The sequence below is a fragment of the Entelurus aequoreus genome, linkage group LG04 (assembly GCF_033978785.1).
Source record: "Entelurus aequoreus isolate RoL-2023_Sb linkage group LG04, RoL_Eaeq_v1.1, whole genome shotgun sequence".
Lineage (NCBI taxonomy): Eukaryota > Metazoa > Chordata > Actinopteri > Syngnathiformes > Syngnathidae > Entelurus > Entelurus aequoreus.
Window position 1 is genome coordinate 67465195 of NC_084734.1, and position 21996 is coordinate 67487190.

The 21996-nt window shown below is 40.7% G+C and overlaps 2 protein-coding genes across 5 annotated transcripts in view; both read right to left on the reverse strand.

Moving 5' to 3' along the window:
- Positions 1–21996, reverse strand: part of slc7a2 (solute carrier family 7 member 2) — a 396413-nt gene that overhangs the window by 57006 nt on the left and 317411 nt on the right. The gene's annotated exons all lie outside the window — the stretch shown is intronic.
- Positions 1–21996, reverse strand: part of LOC133648955 (lysophosphatidic acid receptor 4-like) — a 44540-nt gene that overhangs the window by 14613 nt on the left and 7931 nt on the right. For 2 of the 4 annotated variants that reach the window (XM_062045535.1, XM_062045533.1), the window contains exons 2-3: positions 17009–17205; positions 7838–7950 (exon numbers count right to left, since the gene is read on the reverse strand). The gene's annotated coding sequence lies outside the window, so the exon portion shown is untranslated. Of the gene's footprint in view, positions 1–7837; positions 8555–16661; positions 16720–16805; positions 16931–17008; positions 17206–21996 lie in introns of those variants that run through there. The other 2 variants (XM_062045536.1, XM_062045534.1) reach the window with 2 other exon arrangements.

Genomic DNA, 21996 nt, shown 5'->3' on the forward strand with positions numbered 1-21996 from the left:
AAATACAAATCCGTGATCCACAATAGAAAAAGGAGAGAGTGTGGAATCCAATGAGCCCTTGTACCTAAGTTACGGTCAGAGCGAAAAAAGATACGTCCTGCACTGCACTCCAATCCTTCACTCTGACGTTCCTCATCCACAAATCTTTCATCCTCGCTCAAATTAATGGGGTAATCGTCGCTTTCTCTGTGCTGGTGTAAACAATGTGCAAATGTGAGGAGCCCTTCAACCTGCGACGTCACGCTACTTCCGGTACAGGCAAGGCTTTTTTATCAGCGACCAAAACTTTATCGTCGATGTTCTCTGCTAAATCCTTTCAGCAAAATATGGCAATATCGCGAAATGATCAAGTATGACACATAGAATGGATCTGCTATCCCCTTTTAAATAAGAAAATTTCATTTCAGTAGGCCTTTAAGTTCTTCCAAATAAAACCCATCCAGCAATTAATAGTCATGTTGCAACAGGAAAGGGTATTTCCCAAACACAAATATTTTGGTACAATTAGTAAATACTAATTAAGAGGACCAAAGCCCAAGTCTCGAGTGAAGAAGTTGATTGAGCGGTATGTCTCAAGGATATTAGTATGTCATTCACTGATCGTTTAATAGCATGTTCACGCCAGATCTATCATTCCTTAATGTATTTTAAACTATGTCAAGAACAAAATGTGCAGCTCATTTATGAAAGGTGAACTTTTATTTAGTCACAAATCAGTTGTGAAATCTGGAATGTTTCCCAAGAAGTTCAACTCATAGCCTGAGAAAAAAAACAATAGCACTATAGGAATCCAACCAGACTCGACTGACAATCATACTATATCTGTGCTGCCATAGAAGCATAATCGCATGCTACCTGGGGATCACTATGATGTTGTGTGATGTAATAACCTGAGGTGGAAAAGTAAAACTCATCAAATAATTATGTACTTTGTTGGTATTTTACTTAAATATAAGAAAAGGTAGGCCTAGTTGGAAACTCTCCTGTGTCCTGAAAGTCTCAAACCCGGTGATAAGTAACACCTTGGTGAATCAAAGTGCAACAATAATAAGACCATGAATTTTTGTGGTATCACCTCCTGTGAGGATGGACTGAGAAAAGCTTAGCAGCATTTTTGAAGTTTTGGATTACTTTTGAACTTTTCTGGACCACAGATCTGTTTGCAAACACGACTGGGTAGAATACCGACTGGTGTGAGGAAATTACTCATCCAATAAAATGAGCTACCATTGCCGATAATCACTAGAAAAACAAGCTAAATGTCGTTTAAGTCCAAATTGATATCCAATGATCGGAATGGGCAAAAAAAAGGCTTCAGTTGTCGTGAATAAGGAGGATGTGGCAGACAGCCAGGAACCAGGTACTACTTTATGACATGAGGAAAGAGATCAGGTAAATAGCAATGAGCTCTACAACAAAATAGAGAAACAACATGACAACAAGAAATGCATAGCGAAACATGTTAATTGAAGAATGATAATGCTTCACTTCAGAAACAAAGGCCAAAAGAAATGTGGATAGCTCAAAGAAGTAAACTAATGAAAAAGAGTACACTATGGGCCTGATTTACTAAGATCCAAACATCACGCGTCTGCAATCTACAAAACAGTGTGGGCGTGTGGCGTGCGATTTACTAAGACTGCGTGTGCAATTGAAAAGCGGTGCAGACCGCATTATTTAAATGAAGATTTTATGTGTACTATATGGGGCATTACCACAGAGACACTCTTATTCACTGCACGTTCATGCTATCATGCTCCTACCTGCGGGGTTTTGCTATGTTTTCAAACATGCAGGAGACATGTGTCACTTATTATGGGCATTTTAAACACATTCCTACATTGGATCTACAGTGAAACCACTTTTTTTCCCCTTTTGCAGCTAGAGATATGCTCATTGGAGAGAGGCTGCACATTACTCCCCTTGAGGCGCAAAAAAATGCATACTTAAAGAAGGTTAATGTATGGATTTGTTTTTTTTATACATGTGTGTGTGTGTGTGTGTGCGTTTGTATGTAATTATTATTGTCATATACTGTATATGTGTATGTATGGAGGTTGGCATGTATATGTGCATGTATACATATGTGTATGTATGTATACATATATATGTGTGAGTGTGTGCATGTGTGTGTGTATATATGCGCGTGTGTGTGTGTATATACCTATATATAGTATAATGTTTTAGCTTTTTTGGGGGGGCAGCTGAAGGCACACCTGTGCAATATTCCATCCATCCATCTTCTTCCGCTTATCCGAGGTCGGGTCACGGGGGCAGCAGCCTAAGCAGGGAAACCCAGACTTCCCTCTCCCCAGCCACTTCGTCCAGCTCTTCCCGGGGGATCCCGAGGCGTTCTCAAGCCAGCCGGGAGACATAGTCTTCCCAACGTGTCCTGGGTCTTCCCCGCGGCCTCCTACCGGTCGGACGTGCCCTAAACACCTCCCTAGGGAGGCGTTCGGGTGGCATCCTGACCAGATGCCCGAACCACCTCATCTGGCTCCTCTCGATGTGGAGGAGCAGCAGCTTTACTTTGAGCTCCCCCCGGATGGCAGAGCTTCTCACCCTATCTCTAAGGGAGAGCCCCGCCACCCGGCGGAGGAAACTCATTTCGGCCGCTTGTACCCGTGATCTTGTCCTTTCGGTCATAACCCAAAGCTCATGACCGTAGGTGAGGATGGGAACGTAGATCGACCGGTAAATTGAGAGCTTTGCCTTCCGGCTCAGCTCCTTCTTCACCACAACGGATCGATACAGCGTCCGCATTACTGAAGACGCCGCACCGAACCGCCTGTCGATCTCACGATCCACTTTTCCCTCACTCGTGAACAAGACTCCGAGGTACTTGAACTCCTCCACTTGGAGCAGGGTCTCCTCCGCAACCCGGAGATGGCACTCCACCCTTTTCCGGGCGAGAACCATGGACTCGGACTTGGGGGTGCTGATTCTCATCCCAGTCGCTTCACACTCAGCTGCGAACCGATCCAGTGAGAGCTGAAGATCCTGGCCAGATGAAGCCATCAGGACCACATCATCTGCAAAAAGCAGAGACCTAATCCTGCAGCTACCAAACCAGATCCCCTCAACGCCTTGACTACACCTACAAATTCTGTCCATAAAAGTTATGAACAGAATCGGTGACAAAGGGCAGCCTTGGCGGAGTCCAACCCTCACTGGAAATGTGTCCGACTTACTGCCGGCAATGCGGACCAAACTCTGGCACTGATCATACTTTAAGAAGGGGAACCGGAGGGTGTGTTCTAACTATCGTGGGATTACACTCCTCAGCCTTCCCGGTAAGGTCTATTCAGGTGTGCTGGAGAGGAGGCTACGCCGGATAGTCAAACCTCGGACCTGTGCAATATTCATGCTGCTTAATCAGCATCTTGGTATGCCACACCTGTGGGGTGGGATGGATTATCTTGGCAAAGAAGAAGTGCTCACTAACACAGATTTAGACAGATTTCAGAGGAATAGGTCTTTCGTGTATATAGTAAAAGTTTTAGATCTTTGAGTTCAACTCATGAAAAATGGGAGCACAAAAGTGTTGCGTTTATATTTTTGTTCTGTATACATATATACATACATACGTGCACACATAGGTACTTACGCACATACATATGCTCCCACATTCATACACAAATATATTACATACACACACACGGTACATACATCCACACGCACATTCATTGTACAAACATACATATACACATACTGTACATACACAAGTACATTTGCATACATACACTAGGTCATATAATCACATTTCATCAAACATATCAACATTGGGGAAACTGGGTAAAACACGGCACACTGATACAGCTTAACCTATTTTACTATAACAATCTACAAGTTTAATATAGTTTGATTCTCTTTCTTTTCCTCCATTTATCTGCTTTATTTTCATTAAATATATGTATTGTTGCATTTAAAACAATTGTTTTGTTGATAATAGAGGTAACTATTATTATTCATCATGTTGGTATTTTTACTGCTCCATTTGTAGTGCAATAATGTTCATTGTCATTGCTATGTTAATATTTACTTCAACTGTTTCTTTGCTATAATTTTTCATATCAAATTTGTACATATGGTATTTGCTGATGTTCTGTTGTTGTTTCTTTGCTATCAGGTTTGCACATGTTTTAGTGCACGCAAACATTTAGTAAATCAGGCCCTATATCTCATATGATGTGTAAAATGTATGATTTCGTACAGGACCAACGTATGTTCAATGTGATTCCGACTGGGCTACAGATTACATGCAAGCCTTATGACAAGTCAGCTGATAATAGAAGTGGAGAACGAGAGGACTTTGCTTAAACAAAGAGCAATTGGTGGCCAAATGTCTGCAATCCAAAGAGATGGATATGGATGTCAACAACTTTGAAACACGCATTCCACTGTCTGGGACCGGCAGGAACAACAACACACCTGTCATCATCATGAAGTTCACCAACAGAAAAACAAGGTAATACTGCTGAAACGGAGAAGCAAGTTGAAAGGAATAAACGTCGACATCGGTGACAATCTGACGAATCACCAAGACAGCATGTGACTCAAGGAAACAGGAGGTAATTCAAGAACAGAATCAAGTGGCGGGCTGTGCGTTTCCCACCTAGGCCTTCAGTGATGTCCGACTTCAACGATTACCTCTTTAAATACCATCATTTATGTCACCACATGACCATTGTTGGATAAATACTATACAGAAACACATTTACGCACTACTGTGCATTGGGACGGCGTGGCGTAGTGGGTAGAGCAACCGTGCCAGAAACCTGAGGGTTGCAGGTTCGCTCCCCGCCTCTTACCATCCAAAAAATCGCTGCCGTTGTGTCCTTGGGCAGGACACTTCACCCTTTGCCCCCGGTGCCACTCACACCGGTGAAATGAATGATGAATGAATGGTAGGTGGTGGTCGGAGGGGCCGTAGGCGCAAACTGGCAGCCTCGCTTCCGTCAGTCTACCCCAGGACAGCTGTGGCTACAAATGTAGCTTACCACCACCAGGTGTGAATGAATGATGGGTTCCCACTTCTCTGTGAGCGCTTTGAGTATCTAACAATAGAAAAAGCGCGATATAAATCTAATCCATTATTATTATTATTAAACACCTCAACAGTGTACAAAACGGGCTAGCAGAGAAAATCAAGATAAGCTCGTAGTCGGTTTACTTCCTGCTTTAGTAAAATGCAACTTGTGATTGGATACTCACTTTAGAATGACAAGTGAGTATCCAATCACAGTCTTGTTAACGTCAGGCCACCTGGATAGGCTACTGTCAACAACTTGTGATCTGATTGGCTATCCCAACTGTCTATCAACTCTATGTGTTCTTAAATTCACCCGCTAACGGCCTCGGGTGTGGCTCTGCTGATCTGCATAGCACCGGCACGGCTCAAACCAGTGAATATTCAATCACAGGACACGTAAATGTCACGTTCAACGTGAGGCCAACGAGAAGGCCTTACTAACAACAACTTGTGATCTGATTGGCTATGGCAATTGTCTATCAACCGTGTGTACCTGTTCACTTACAGTGCACAGACGCCCGCATTGTTGATTCTGAAGGCCCTGGGCAGATTTCGTACAGCATGGCAACATAAGCTAGCTGAATTCCGATTGGCTAAAAACTCTAACCTAAAAACAACAGCACTGGAAGGAGCATAATAGGACATGAAGAGAACATGAATACTTTTAGATATTTAGGGAAAGTAAATAAAACAATACTTTTATCTTTACTTATGATCATGATTTCTGGTTATGTTAGGCCAGCAGAGAAGGCCTTGCTGGGCCTGACGGCACACCACTGGCAGAATATACATCAAATTAAACAAAGGACCAAAGGAAACCAAAATACAGGACGTAAGAAACTGGACAAAATCAATAATCATCAATAAGCAACGATAACCAATACTTATAACCAAAACTTTTATCTTTATTTTAACATACTTTTCCTTCCTTTTTTTTAAATAATACACACATTGTCATTTTCCAACAATGTCTTTCTTTACACACAAAGTGAACAAAATCCAAACGACAAAGCGTAAGCAAACGGAATTTGTACTGTCTTGTGCGACATCACACTTCCAATATGGCAGCTTCACTACATTGCAGATTGTATAATTTTTTAAGTCCCATCTTAAAACTCATTTGTATACTCTAGCCTTTAAATAGACCCCCTTTTTAGACCAGTTGATCTGCCGTTTCTTTTCTTTTCTCCTCTGCCCCCTCTCCCTTGTTGTGGAGGGGGGGGCACAGGTCGGGACCCGGGGTGGACCGCTCGCCTGTGCATCGGTTGGGAACATCTCTGCGCTGCTGACCCGTCTCCGCTCGAGATGGTCTCCTGCTGGCCCCACTATGGACTGGACTCTCACTATTATGTTAGATCCACTATGGACTGGACTTTCACAATATTATGTCAGACCCACTCGACGTCCATTGCATCCGGTCTCCCCTATAGGGGCAGGGGGTCACCCACATATGCGGTCTTCTCCAAGGTTTCTCATAGTCATTCACATCGACGTCCCATTGGGGTTGTGAGTTTTTCCTTGCCCTTATGTGGGCTCTGTACCGCGGATGTTGTTGTGGCTTGTGCAGCCCTTTGAGACACTTGAGATTTAGGGCTATATAAATAAACATTGATTGATGATTGATTGATTTTTCAAACATTTTCTACATATTTTGACCTAAATTAGGTGTTAGATTAAGTCCTATTTATGTCTTACATGTATAAAATTGCAGTACTTGTCTTATTTTACATTATGTTGTGGCGATTGATACAGATGATCACCAAGTGAAACTTTATTTTCTGGGTTAAGGTTGACAATGCTAAAAACTACTACTATCTGAGAACAACTTTTTTGATCTTGAACACCTCCACATTGAGACTTTCACACTAGCGATGTCAAAAGACCACAGGGGGACATACGTCTGCTATCAACACTGGTATCAGTTTTCAGAGACTGTCCGGGCTATGTTAAGTGGAGATGAACTTTGTTAATTCACTTCATCTTCAACAACATCAACTCAACATGACATTGCTGAGCCTTTGGCGTGAGCAATGTGGAATGACGATTTGGAACACGCAATGCTAATGACATGGAATGCTAACATTACCGCTAATGTTCACAGCTGTGACTGGGAAGTTGACCGAGCTTTGACAGAACAACGCACGCCTGTGGTTTCAGCACCCGAAAGCCCAGTTCTAACTTTCCCTGTCGTGGCCGTGTTGTAGTGGCCGGGTGACGCTAGGAGGATCCTTTGGGCGACCGGTGATTACTGAAATCTACAGTAAAATGCAGTCAGAGCAACTATATGGGGTGAAACAGGTGTAAAGGTGATTATATGGGTGTTATTTCGTATGTTAAATTTTTTTAAAAATCTTATTTAGAATATTTTTTTGCACTAACTATGCAAATATTTGATTTATGAATAACAATACTACTTGCAGAATTTTGTTTACCATGATCAGCACTGGAACCAATTAGCAGAGATAACTGAGTTGAATGAATGAATTGGCAGTAATATATGTGGCGATAGTATAGCATTAAATACATTTTGGTTTCTTCCTACTCCTTTTTAGACATGTTGACTAGTACAAATGTGATGTTTCTTAAATGAATTTCTTAAGCACATCTGAGACAGATACATCAACGCTTTATAGATATTGGCTCGGTTGATCTTATGTGTTTACCATTTCCTGGTTGTGGTCTTGTAATACACCACATCAACTGTAACTTTTTTTATTGTTTAGTTTAAAAGCCCGAATCGACCACAATGTGGCATGGAAAAACAATAAAATATTTAGTCAAAAAGTAGAAAAAGTTGAGACTCACAGTGATGAATGGATGATCTCCTCTTACTGCGGCTGATGTTTGTCAATGTCAACAAACACGTTAAAACGCCATACTTCTTCACTTCTCACTGGGGTGGCTTCCGTCTGCAAATCCTCAAGAACAGAGAAAAAGAGCTTGTTTGGTTGTCAATTTTCAAACAAGTTTTTTTTTTTTTTTTTTTTAAGTTCTTCTTCCTCCTGGACGGCTGGGCGACCTCTTTGCTGTTTGTGGTCAACAGCACAGCTCAGCTTTGTGTGCGCGTGCACGTGTGCGTGCCAGAGAGCGGAGGACTCCACAGGAAAGCACACAATAGCACCTCAACCAGGCTTGCAGGGGGGGGAGGAGAAATAACGGGATGGTGGCCAAGCTCACTGTGTTGTTTAAGTGCACAATAACACTTTTATTGCATACGTGAACCCCAAGCATGCAAGCGATTATTACATAAATAAGGGAATGCTGGGAGTCACACCAATCTTCTGAACATGTACACTAATGCTTTTATGTCTCTTAAATACAATGTAGCCTTTGATTTACACTCAACAAAAGAACAGGCAGTGTGTGATTACATATTGTACATAAGTAAAGTGATCTAGCGTGTTATTTTGAATAAATAAACAAAGCCTTTTCTTCTTGGATCCCGTAAGCCAGGGGTGTCCAAACTTTTTCCACTGAGGGGCGCACACTGAAAAATCAAAGCAAGCGGGGGCCATTTTGATATTTTTTTATTCTAAAAACCAATACAATATATGTATAAAAAATATACATTAAGCCCTCCACTCAGGCTTGATCCCGGGGACCCCAAAGGGTTTTGGTCCAAAAAATATTTAAAATGTGTCATTATTCAGTATTATTATCTCTAGATCAACATTAGGTCTATCTGTCAATATAACGTTTTTAAAGATTTAAGTCGTATGCTCTTTTTGTCAAAGAAAACCCTGTTTTTTTTCTGTAAAAAACACAAAATATGCAATATTTTCACCCAAGAAAATTTTTAAGAGGAATATTTCAGATTATATAATAATTGGAGCCTTAAAAAGGTCAATAACTCATAACACCATTGATTTTAATTCATTATTATTTTTTGAGCAATGACACTTAAAAACAAATCACAAAAAGATTATTGGGGAACCAAAAGGGTCCTACTCATTAAAGTGTTAAAAAATAAATTATACATTTTTTTACTGTTTACTTTTAACACAATAATCTCGGGATCAACTTCAGATCTATCCGTCAATTATACGTTGAATTGTTGTTTGTTCGTTTTAGGCGCTTCTTTAAAAAAAAAAAAAAAAAGCTACATTTTTTATATGGCAAACAAAATATGCAACATTTTCCCCAAAAAATATCTCAAAGTGCAGTATTTAATGTGACGTAATTGGAGCCTTGGATGGATCAATAATTCATAACATTGATTTTGATTCATTATTATTTTTTAAAGAAAGAACCAGCCCGCATGGCAGCTTTGTGTTATTAGAGTAAACATTGCAACATTTTCTTGTTACATTTCACCTGTTTGGTCTTTCATACCACTTTTTATGTTTTTAATTTTTTTAATCGTATTTTAAAATGGGCCATTAAAAAATGACCTGTACTTCGGACATCCCTGCCGTAAGCAAACAGCTTTTTAAAGTTAAGTTAAAGTAAGTTAAAGTACCAAAGATTGTCACAAACACTAGGTGTGGTGAAATGTGTCTTCTGCATTTGACCCATCCCCTTGTTCACCCCCTGGGAGGTGAGGGGAGCAGTGAGCAGCAGCTGTGGCCACACCCAGGAATACTTTTTTGGTGATTTAACCCCCAATTTCAACCCTTGATGCTGAGTGCCAAGCAGGGAGGTAATGGTCCCATTTTTATAGTCTTTGGTATGACTCGGCCGGGGTTTGCACTCACGACTCAGGGCAGACACTCTAACCACAAGGCCACTGAGCAGATACAAATATTTATAAAAAGTAATCCGCTGGATTTAAAGTGGATTTATTATACAAAACCAACTTTTATAAGATATTGGCACCTGTTTTAAAGTATTTTGGATCTGCATAAGTTACACAAATTTGAAATCACACCATGGAGTTATTGCAAAGATATTTAGAAAACAATATTGCATTTCTTTATACTTCTTTCAAACGGTCCGTTTGGAATTTGCCAGGTGTATGACATTATTCCAATTTGTGACGTCAGCGGATATTTTCATACATGGTAGAGAGTAGACAGCTACGAAAGTCAGCCATTTTTATTTTACGTAGCAGCATTTGTAGTGCGCACAACAACAAGATGAGCAAAAATGCTCTGTTATTGGTTATATTAACCAACACAGGTCACGACACACACCTCCAGTCTCATCTGAAGAATTAACAAAGGGCCTGCCTAACTTTTAAGTTTTGCAGCAATGTGCTTTCAAGTGGAAAGAAGTATCTCTCCGTGTGTGTCAACCATTTTGAAGATCACTGCTTATATATTTTTAATGGTGAAGTTGGTGCCTACTATTTTTGGAAATGGAAAAGACAACGAAACGGTAAACTATAACAGGAGATTGGCAATGTGTCAATGATACAATAAATATATTTACTCGATTTGTGGTTTAGCTTGTAGCTTAGCCTTCTAACGTTGGACAACAGCATCACCAACCTCCAGCAATATAGAGAATGATTTTCCTAAAAATGGCAATGGAGGATTAGGTTATACTGCATAATACCTAAAAAAAAAAAAAAAAAAAAAAAAAAAAAAAAAAAAAAATACTGTATAATACGTTATTACGTTAGCGATGTTTCTCGTATCGTAGCTTGTAACCTTAGCCAATTGTTGACAAGCTACAAACTACAGTTATGGCTACGAAGGTTCATTTAGCATGAAGGAAAACAGGGGAATTATTTGCATCTAACGACTTTGACTCTCAGAATACGGTAGCTTGATTTCAGAGGCAGCCAAAAAGTGGCTTGAAGATAGGTCTTTACAGACACATCTATGCAAAATGTTGACCAAAGAACCATCATTACATGTTATGTAGACTATAAGGAGGTGTTTTAAATGTAGAACAAAATAATCATAATATAACCCCTTTAAGGCCTGTTTGATGTGCTGTTAATGTGTTAAATAAATATTAATATTTGTGATTAACAAATTGTTTTATATCATTCATTATTAGTATTCATTTGTATTTTTCTTAAAATATATAATATTTATTTGTATTATTATTATGTGTATTATCTATTTTTTCATATAATTTATACACAATATTATTATTATTTGAGAATGTTTGGACCTGTTAAACTGTAAGTACTGTAGATAATATATAATTATCGACTATGATTAAAATCAGGATTAAGATTCCTGTGTTAAGATTTGAGTGGGCCCGGGCCCCACTGTGGTAGAAAAGTTTGACTCCAAGGTCCAGAAGGTTAAGAACCACTGCTGTAACACATCCCACTTTTTGTATGATTTGGTTTTCACCAAAATCTTGCCCCAGTCTTTGTATACCGTCTTGGTTAACGTACAGCCAAACATTGCAAGAAACAAACTAGTCCGTTTGCCCACGTTTCATTCCGCATGATACAGTTCTCAAACAAAGAATAAAGATGATGAGAAACATCAAATTCAAGGAGGAACAAAGTACAAAGGGCCCTCTCACCTACCCTGTGCTCTCTACGCTCATTGCCAACAACAATCTGAAAGACACAACTTCCCCAGGACCATGTGACTTGTGGATGATTCCAATTTTATCAAAGGGAGCATTGTGTTAAGGGTAACAAGCCTGAGTGAAAAATTTTGATTTTAAGTAGAGGTGTCCCAATCTGATATTAATATTGATTATCGATCTGATAGCAACAACAAGAAGTATCAGACTATATCAGCTTGCATCTAAATTTGCTAATAGAAGCTCTGATACAAGAAGTCCTGCAGCACATTTACTTGCGCAGATCTCGACAGTCAATTCACGTCTAAATGTCCTTCAATAAGCACGCATGGTTGGTCTTTTTCTTGTATTTTAGTAACGCCATTTACAAAAGGTAAATATGGTGGGTTAATATAGGCTACTGGTAGCTCACAGCTACACAACAGCCAAGCACACACTAGCACACAAGCTAGACTTACGTAGTAAGTGTCCTTAGTTGAACAATATTGCAAACTAAAACGAAACATTTGTCAATATAAACAAGTATAAAATAATTACAGTTCCAAATTACTTACAGATATAAGGTCTCATAGACAGAAGCAAAATAGAAAGTGTCCAGTAACAAACGTGTCTGCATCGTTCAACTTCCTGCATCACGAGCTTAACGCAATGAGCTATTGTGGCCGCTAGGTGTCACAAAGACAACTACCACTGCACTTTAATTTAACCTTACAGTTTGAATAACAGTGATTTATACGGTCATATTTCATGGGAAGGCAAAAGTGTATTTGCCATTTTTGTGCTGTACTCAGTTTATTTTGAACTTTGCACTTTTTTAGAGTGCATCTTTTGTTTTTAAACTATGCTTTGGGGTCCTATTTAAATGATTACATATGCAATCACATCAATGTGATGAACACTTTGCCTCTTTAAAAAAGTATTTTTTAGTTTTAAATTGTATTTCCTGGGGCTGAAATGTCACCTATTGGGTGGAATGGACTGTATACTCATGTACCACCCTTACATTGTTGTTAATAATAGTACTATTTTGACTGATCAAAGTCCTGCTGGTTCATTGTTCCTAAACAATTTTCATGTCATTACTGACAAAAAAAGTTATTTTTATCCAGCTGAAAGGGTGGTGTTGGACTGGTTCCCATTGTGTTCAGGCTGGCATTGGGCTGTTTGTGTGAGTTTGAGTGTGTGTGCATGAGCGTTGTGTGTGTGCGACAAAGAAAAAGAGACACTTGACAGAGGGGAAATGGTTTCAGGGGTAGCGTCTGGACACACCACAATAGCAGCGGGGAGGACAGGATATCCTGCTTACTGCATAAGCTCAAGTCACGCACACATGCACGCACTAATAAAGTGCATTGCGCACCATCAGAAGCTCAACACCTCCATTGTTGGACTTGACTCGATTGTGCCTTATGAGTCACGCGGTCTATAAAAGTGTCTTTGGAGATGTTTCATAACCGCCACCATGAAACTTGATTAGAATTGTGTCAGCGAGTTTTTGTTCCATAAACACCTATTCTAGAAAAATGTGTGGTCAACGTGTAAAAACATATGCAGAAACCAAGTATTATAATTTTTTTAATGTTCCATTTGTCGGTGTTGTCTTTTTGCATTTAATTTGCTGCCAGATTAGACGGTGCAAACTGACGTTCACGTTGACACTGATTATGTTTAAATGCACTGGGCGGTGGTTCTAGCTAATGTCATGTGTTGAAATGTCAAGATTGAATGAATGCTTTGACATGAAGGCTTTAATTCGATTGGGCTACACCATCGACCCCCCACCCCTCCCCTTCACACAAGCACTCTCCCCATCTATCTCTGTGTTTGGTAACGGTAACCAAGCTCTGCTGCCCCGACCACGGCTTTGTGAGTCACACTAACAAGAACAAAGGCCCTATTACATTACCCTCCTCAGTACCCTCCCTCGGTCTCCCCTCTTCTCCGACCCCCGTGTCCTGCCCTCCTTTAATGCAATGATGAGTGTACTTCCTTTACTTTTTCTCTCATTCATGTGCTCCAGGAGGCTTTGGGAGCAGCTCCATCGTGCCATACATACCTCTGCCCTGACAACAGGAGCAGACAAAGGCAGCGAGGCAGTACAACACAGGAGACTTGTGCTTTACAGGCTTTATGGACTGATGTTAACATGACTGCAAAATAGGGTTTCTTGAGTTTTGTGTTAGGTAAGCATCCACAGTCCAAATCTGATCCTCGTTCTCTGCCTGCAGACTCGGATCAATGCTGACTGAGGAAATGCAGACAAGCGTTTTTCAAGACCGAACGGGAGGTGCTTGTTTACCCCACAGCGCTGATAGCTGAAGCATGAACACCCATGGGTGAGCGCTTATCTTCCAGACTGAGACACTGACCTGACCGACCCCAGGTTGTGCAGACAGTGACATAACAGGCCAATGCATAGGAACGTAACAGCAATATAAAAACCTCAGCTCAGTCCATCGCCTCCCATTGAGGAAAAAACCAACACAACTTGTGTAGATCATTTACTTCATTTTGAAGAATTGTATTAAAAAGAAAATGTATTTTGCTCTTTTGTGTCCCAACACAACTACTTTAAAAAGGTTAAATGTGTCTTCTTTATATCTATGGCAGGGTAGTTTTTAGCAATTTTACATACTTTATGCATTACATACCAACCCTAACCCATTAATTTCACCTTAAAAACGGGTTTCCTTTATTCAGTACAACCTCCATCTCAACTTAAATTATGACATAGTATATTTGATAGTAGGGTTATATGTTAGGTTCTGTTAAACACGTGAAGCCCAAATGCAGAGGCCTACCGTAAATACCATCGTCTTTAACTATCACCAATTAACAAAAAGGGTACAAAACTTATTTCCCAAGTAAACTAAGAGAGATGGCACAGAAGAATAAGTACCATGAAAGTAAGCAATGTCAAAAGACAAAAACAACCTAAATAGAGAAGTCAGGCTGGAAGTGAGCTGAAACAGTACCAATGCAGGGTAGATGCCGGAGTAAAGAGATGTCAGCACAGGAAAACCGTGAAGCTGATGCCCAAAAGCAGCGGAAGGTTGTGTCGTCTGCAAGGGAGAAAAAACTGGTATCTCCAAGCTGCAAGCCCTCAACTTAAGAGGCTGATGTGGCAATTAGCCTCGGGTGTGTCCCCCTGAGAACATCTAGGCCAGGGAGAGAGAAAGGAGAACACAGGGCTGTACAAGGCAGGGGTTGATATCACGTTCCAAAGCATATGGTCCAATACACCGGGGTTGTAGATTCTTAGAGACAGTATGGACGAGAGCCAAACTTCTGACCACCTTGTATTCCGGTGCCACAGAACAGTGACAATTTACAAGACGTTGGTTGTGCTCCAAGGTGGGTACCAGGGCTGCACTATTGTTGCTCCAGGCAAGACAGGCACGGCGGTGATGGGCAGAGACTGATGGAAACGCTGATTCTGACTCCAGTGATGGGAAGGCGGGAGGCTGGTACCCAAATGCTGTTTTAAATGGAGAAGTGCCTGTGGCAGAGCTGACAGTGCTGAGTGTTATGTGCATACTCAATCCATGACAAGACAGTAGACCAGGAGGCAGGATGCTGATAGCACACACAGTGGATAGATGACTTTGGATTCTAATTGGCCCGCTCTGTCTGACCGTTGGATTGGGGATGGTAAAAGAAAGGCTGGCTGTTGCCCACAGAGCTTTGCAGAATGCCTTCCACACTGCCTAGGGAAATTGTGGGCCCCTATCTGAGAATGTCCATGAGAATACCAGGAGGTCTACTGTCTGGAGAGCAGAAGGCAGCTTCGGAAGTGCCACAAAGTGAGCCATCTTGGAAAAACGGTCTACCAAGGTGAGGATAACCGCGTTGCCGTTGGACGGAGGAAGTCCCGTTACAAAGTCCAAAGCAACATGGGACCCAGGCCTAGAGGGGATGGGGAGCGGGCGCAGAAGCCCTGTCTTGATGGAATAACTGGCTCCGAGCACAGACTGAGCAGGTTGATACGAACTCCCTCACATCCTTCCGCAACAAAAGCCACCAGAACCGCTGAGCAAGTCAGAATAATCTAAGGGTTCCTGGTTCGAATCCTCCGGGATGGGGAGCAGACGCAGAGGCCCTGTCTTGATGGAATAACTGGCTCCGAGCACAGACTGAGCAGGTTGATACGAACTCCCTCACATCCTTCCGCAACAAAAGCCACCAGAACCGCTGAGCAAGTCAGAATAATCTAAGGGTTCCTGGTTCGAATCCTCCGGGATGGGGAGCAGACGCAGAGGCCCTGTCTTGATGGAATAACTGGCTCAGAGCACACTGAGCAGGTTGATACGAACTCCCTGACATCATTCCGCAACAAAAGCCACCAGAACCGCTGAGCAAGTCAGAATGACCTGAGGGTTCCTGGTTCGAATCCTCCGGCTTCCGCCATTTTAGTCATGTCCATTGGGACGGCGTGGCGAAGTTGGTAGAGTGGCCGTGCCAGCAATCGGAGGGTTGCTGGTTACTGGGGTTCAATCCCCACCTTCTACCATCCTAGTCACGTCCGTTGTGTCCTTGGGCAAGACACTTCACCCTTGCTCCTGATGGGTGCTGGTTAGTGCCTTGCATGGCAGCTCCCGCTATCAGTGTGTGAATGTGTGTGTGAATGGGTGAATGTGGAAATACTGTCAAAGCGCTTTGAGTACCTTGAAGGTAGAAAAGCGCTATACAAGTATAACATTATTATTTATCATTGTGTCCTTAAGCAAAACACTTCACCCTTGCTCCTGATGGGTCGTGGTTAGGGCCTTGCATGGCAGCTCCCACCATCTGTGTGTGAATGGGTGAATGTGGAAATGGTGTCAAAGCGCTTTGAGTACCATAAAGGTAAAGTGTTATACATGTATAATCCATTTACCATTTAATATGGTACGGGTAACAACCGGGGGGAAGGCAATCCTTGAACAATGAGCCCAGGACATGATGTCAGAACGAAGCCTCAGGATGACAAAAAGTTGGCCAGCGGGACAGTTTGCAGGTGCTCTTGAGTGTTCTTGAGTGCCTCGACCACCTGTCTCTCCACGTCTCACTGGTGGGCGCCAATGTTTCAAGATTGGGGAATAATAGTATCTTGTGGGGTGTCCTCAAAGGGGGAAGAGTAAAACTTGGACAGGGCATCGGGCTTGCCATTTTGGGAGCCTGCTTGGAAAGTTAGAGAAATTAAACCTGAACCCACCTTGCCTGTCTAGGGTTAAGTCTCTTGAAAGCATGCAGATACGCCAGGTTCTTCTAGTCTGTGTGTACCACAAAAGGATGCTTCTAAAACAATGTGCAGAACGAGAGGGAATTATGAAAACATTTGTGGATTTGTGGTGGTTACCAGACAAGCAGAGCGAAAGGAGGTGTGTCTGCAACGTAATGCCAGCCAGATGTTTTCCATCAAGGAAGTGAACTACCTCATAGTTACCTCCGATACAGGTATTGCTTGACTCTGAACGAAAGATTCTTCCACAAAACAATCAGCAGCACCCGAGTCAACCAGAGCAGAACTGACAGTGTTCATATTAGACCAGGAAAGCGTACCTGGGAGCTGCATGAAGCTGGCCGACAAGTCAGTCGCAGATGCCACCGGAAGAGTGCCGTGTCACTCGGGAGCGGTGGTTGTCAGGGCGCGGGGGACAACGAGAGATGGAATGTCCCGCATTTTCCACAGTAGAGGCAGATGCGCAATCGCCGCCGACGACTCCTCTCAGACGGCTGCCCAGACGTGGCGGTAACGTCTAGGAAGGGCGAGAGAAAAAGACAAGAGCAACCAGGCAATGTGAAAAAACACAACATGTGACAGTTATATGTCAATATAGGATTTCTTTGATACCGATACTGGTTACCGATACCCATATTTATCGGTACTCGTATATACTTATATTACTCGTATATCTCTTAAAATATTGTACATATATACAATAAGTAATTTGGGACAAATATTGCTTTTAGTCAAATTTTCAGTCTATTTGCTAAAGTGAACCTTCCCCTACTTCAGCAGTGTCAAACTCATTTTAGCTTAGGGGCCGCATGGAAGAAAATCTATTTCCAAGTGGGCCGGAATGGTAAAATAATGGCATGATAACTTCAAAATAAAGACAACTCCAGGTTGTTTTCTTTGTTTTACATTGCCGAAAAATAGAACAAGCACATTCTGAAAACGTACAAATCACAAATAATCCTATGGACAAAACACTTCAAGTTTGTTAAAAAGTCTGAGGAAGTTGGTGCAGTTTCAAAAACAATGAGCTTAGACTTTGTCTCAGTGTATTTACAAAGCCAGGATTAAACTTTAAGTCACAGTCTTTCTGGGATTGAACAAAAAACAATATGTGAACTCTTCTCGGTATCAAATACCTACTTTGTCATGTTCAGAAACGGAGGTAAAAAGTATTCAAAAGGGTTAGGTTTTCTCGTTTTTGACAGAGACATTATGGGGGAGTAAGGGTGCCAAATAACTATATGTTCGAAGCAGAAGACATAAAACGGCAGGTTTTAAGTTTCATTTGGGTCGAGGGAGAGGAGCCGCAGTTAGTCCTACCAGATTGCCATTGTGACATCCAGTGGACACATTTAGAACAGCAGTTTCTTTTATAAAAAAAAAAAAAAATGCAGCTCATCTGACACCCTTGCTCTCCATACACCCTTAAACATTTAGCTCTCAACTAGAGGCAAGTAGGTATTACCGGTTGTCTTAACTACAATAGTTACTTAAATGAAAAATAACGAATCATTTGTCCAGAATCTTATCGGTCCTCCAGTAGTGACTCGGCACCAAAATATATGACTTCTCGATACACATCTTTATTTAACAATGGAGGGTCGTCAGGGCCAGCAAGGCCTAAACAATATCAGAAGCACTGACCTACATGTGCAACTTAAAATGATTCAATTAAATTTGATTAAATTAAATGATTTGTTCCATGAAATTGGATGAATGTATTCCCAACAGTCTACTACAGGGTTGTCAAACTCGTTTTCATGGAAAAGCATGTCGCAGTTATGATTGACATTAGAGGACTGCTTGTAACAGCGAATAATATATGAATTTGCCTATGCATTTGATTATTATTTATATATTTTTATGTACACTGTCAAAAGAAAATCTTAAAACTCGATCACCAGAATTTTACTGTAAAATTGTGTTTTTTTTATATTACATATTACGGCAAATGGAAAAAAACATTACCACTATCAAAAAAAAAAAAAAACTGGCAGCTAAGTCACAAGAACGTTACTGTAAATGTACTGTGGTTTTTACAACATATATACCGCTGTTTGTTAATTTTTTATTCTGGCAACTGAGCTGCTCATTTTTACTGCAAAAAAAATATTTTCTACTGTTTTTCCATTTACAATACACCATAAAAACAACAACCGTAGATTTTTCTGTGAAAAAACAGTAAAACAGCAAGACTGTAAATACCACCATAAATTTTTCCATAAAATATTTTGTCATTTTTTACAGTGAATAACTTGCTTTGGAATAATAAATCAAACAGATTTTTGAGTATTTATTTTTATTTTAACTTTTTTTTTTTTAATTGTTTGGAAATATTGATAATATTTGCTGCAATATTGGATAATATTAAAGTTTCATGGACTACATGTATTTTGTTCCCCGTCAAAATGGAAAGAACGAATACATTTAGTAATAAAAGACCAAGTACTTTATTGACATATTTTTCCAGGAGTCCGCCTGGCCCCCTGTGGTCTACTGTCTTTGTTTCTTTTCACCAAACAACTTCCAGTAAGTTAGACTTTGTTGTCCTGTCCAGTGTTTCTTTGAGTCAGTTGGCCAGTTGAGGGCAACGGTTGCTCAATCAATCTATCATGCTTTGACTACTTTTTTCCCCACCAATGGGAAGGTTGTGTCCTGTTTCTTTGCCTGTTTAATTTAATCTTCAAAGCACATTCAAATGAGAAACAACATGACAACAGGATGACAAAATAATTGAATTGTTGCTACATCCTTATGCTGCACCTCAGGGACCGCCACTAGGGATTTTGGGCCCCATGAAAATAATCTTTACAGGGCCCCCTGTATTATAATTTCATCATCATTAGGGGCCTCTCTGGGCCCCCCTCCATCCTGGGCCCCTAGGATCCGTCTCCTTTACCCCCCCTTTTTGGCGCCCCTGCTGCACCTACATAGACCATATAGACTATAGTGTAAGTACTTCAGAAGTTGTATTTTAACAAAGTATTTCAGAATGTGTAGTTATTCAGTTTTTTAATGCTGAAACTAAACCAACCACTGGCTTCAAATCAAGTTTTGTGGTTGCGTTAGGTTTTGTAGATTCTTTTTAAACAAATTCCAAAGAATTTGGGGTATTCAGTCGCTGCAATAACAACTACAAAGACACAAATAAATAAATACAAAAGGTAATGTGTCATAATAGGTCTCAGGCAATCATAAAAATAAAGTATTATGTAACTAAATAAATTGACAAACATGATAATGCAGCTGAGATAGGCTCCAGCACCCCCCGCGACCCCAAAAAAGGGACAAGCGGTAGAAAATGGATGGATGGATGGATAAAAAATAAGGAAAAAGTAAATCTATTTAAGTAAAATGGGTTATTTTTCTACCTTCAAGGTACTCAAAGCGCTTTGACACTATTTCCACATTCACCCATTCACACACACATTCACACACTGATGGCAGGAGCTGCCATGCAAGGTGCTAACCACGACCCATCAGGAGCAAGGGTGAAGTGTCTTGTTCAAGGATACAACAGACGTGACGGGGTTGGTAGAAGGTGGGGATTGAACCAGGAACCCTCAGGTTGCTGGCACGACCACTCTCCCAACAGTGCCACGCCGTCCCCAAAGTATGTCAAATACATTCCAAAAGACAAACAAATACATATTGACATATATCACAGCAAGAAAAACATGTATTATGTACATGATAGGTCTCAGGCAAGAGTAGAATTAAACTATAATGAAACAAAAGAAGTCAATTACACAATAACAAAATAAATCATTAAAAAGTACCTTTAGTTCATTGAATCAGTTAAATACATTTCCACCGTGAAACATGAATACAAATATTGCAGCAAGAAAGAATGTATTATGAAAAATCGGTCTCAGCCAATAGTAAAAAAAAACAAAAAACATATTGGATATGTAACAAAATAAAATGAAAATATGATAATGGTAGATAAGTGAAAATTGTGTCGCACTACATTGATTGATTGAGACTTTTATTGGTAGGTTGCACAGTGAAGTACATATTCCGTACAATTGACCACTAAATGGTAACACCCGAATAAGTTTTTCAACTTGTTTAAGTCTGTGTCCTTTTATTTTTTATAATGTGTCTTATATTAGAAAGTGATTTTGCTGTGTATTATTGTTTTGTATTCTAAACATGATATGCATATATTTTTTGATTAATCAGTCCTCTTATTTGCATTGCACAGTCCTTGACAAATTGGTATAGTAAGTGACCACAGAGTCCAAAGTGCAGGGGCACTGCAGCTAAACACAACGCCTCATGGGTCGGAAACTAGCTGCATTGTTTCTTACTCTTCTTTATCCACTTTTTTTTTTTTTTTTTTAAATTTTTGAGCCATAATTGATTTGTTCCAGGCAGTTTTGAAGTGGTTACCATGTACACATGCTTCACTTCACTTGCTGTCTCTCTGGTATCATCTGTTGGATGTATCTGGTATTGCAACTACAAAAGTGGAAGTCAATAAGGGTACTGTGGATGGGAGCATATTCATTGACAGTAAGAGTCATATGTAGAAACATGCAGCTGCCAGTATTAATAACATGATGACTCTTGTGGGCAAACAAGTACATTTTTGTTTCATCTGACCACAGAACTTTCCTCAAGAAGGTATTATCTTTTTCCCCATGTAATGTCAGATGAAACAAACATGTAGCTGTTTGGCCACAATACCCAGCAATATGTTTGGAGGAGAAAAGGTGAGTCCTTTAATCCCAGGATCACCAAACCTACCGTCAAGCATGGTGGTGGTAGTATTATGCTCTGGGCCTGTTTTGCTGCCAATGGAACTGGTGCTTTAAATGGGACAATGAAAAAAGAAGGATTATCTTCAAATTCTTCAGGACAACCTAAAATCATCAGCCCGGAGATTGGGTCTTGGGCACAGTTGGGTGTTCCAAAAGGACAATGACCCCAAACACACGTCAAAAGTGGTAAAGGAATGGCTAAATCAGGCTAGAATTAAGGTTTTAGAATGGCCTTCCAATGTCCTAACTTAAACGTGTGGACAATGCTGAAGAAACAAGTCAATGTCAGAAAACTAACAAATTGAGTTGAACTGCACCAATTTTGTCAAAAGGAGTGGTCAAAAATTCAACCAGAAGCTTGCCAGAAGCTTGTGGATGGCTACCAAGAGCGCCTTATTGCAGTGAAACTTCCCAAGAGACATGTAACCAAATATTAACATTGCTGTATGTATACTTTTGACCCAGCAGGTTTGCTCACATTTTCAGTAGACCCATAATAAATTCATAAAAGAACCTTACTCCATGAATGTTTTTTTTCACCA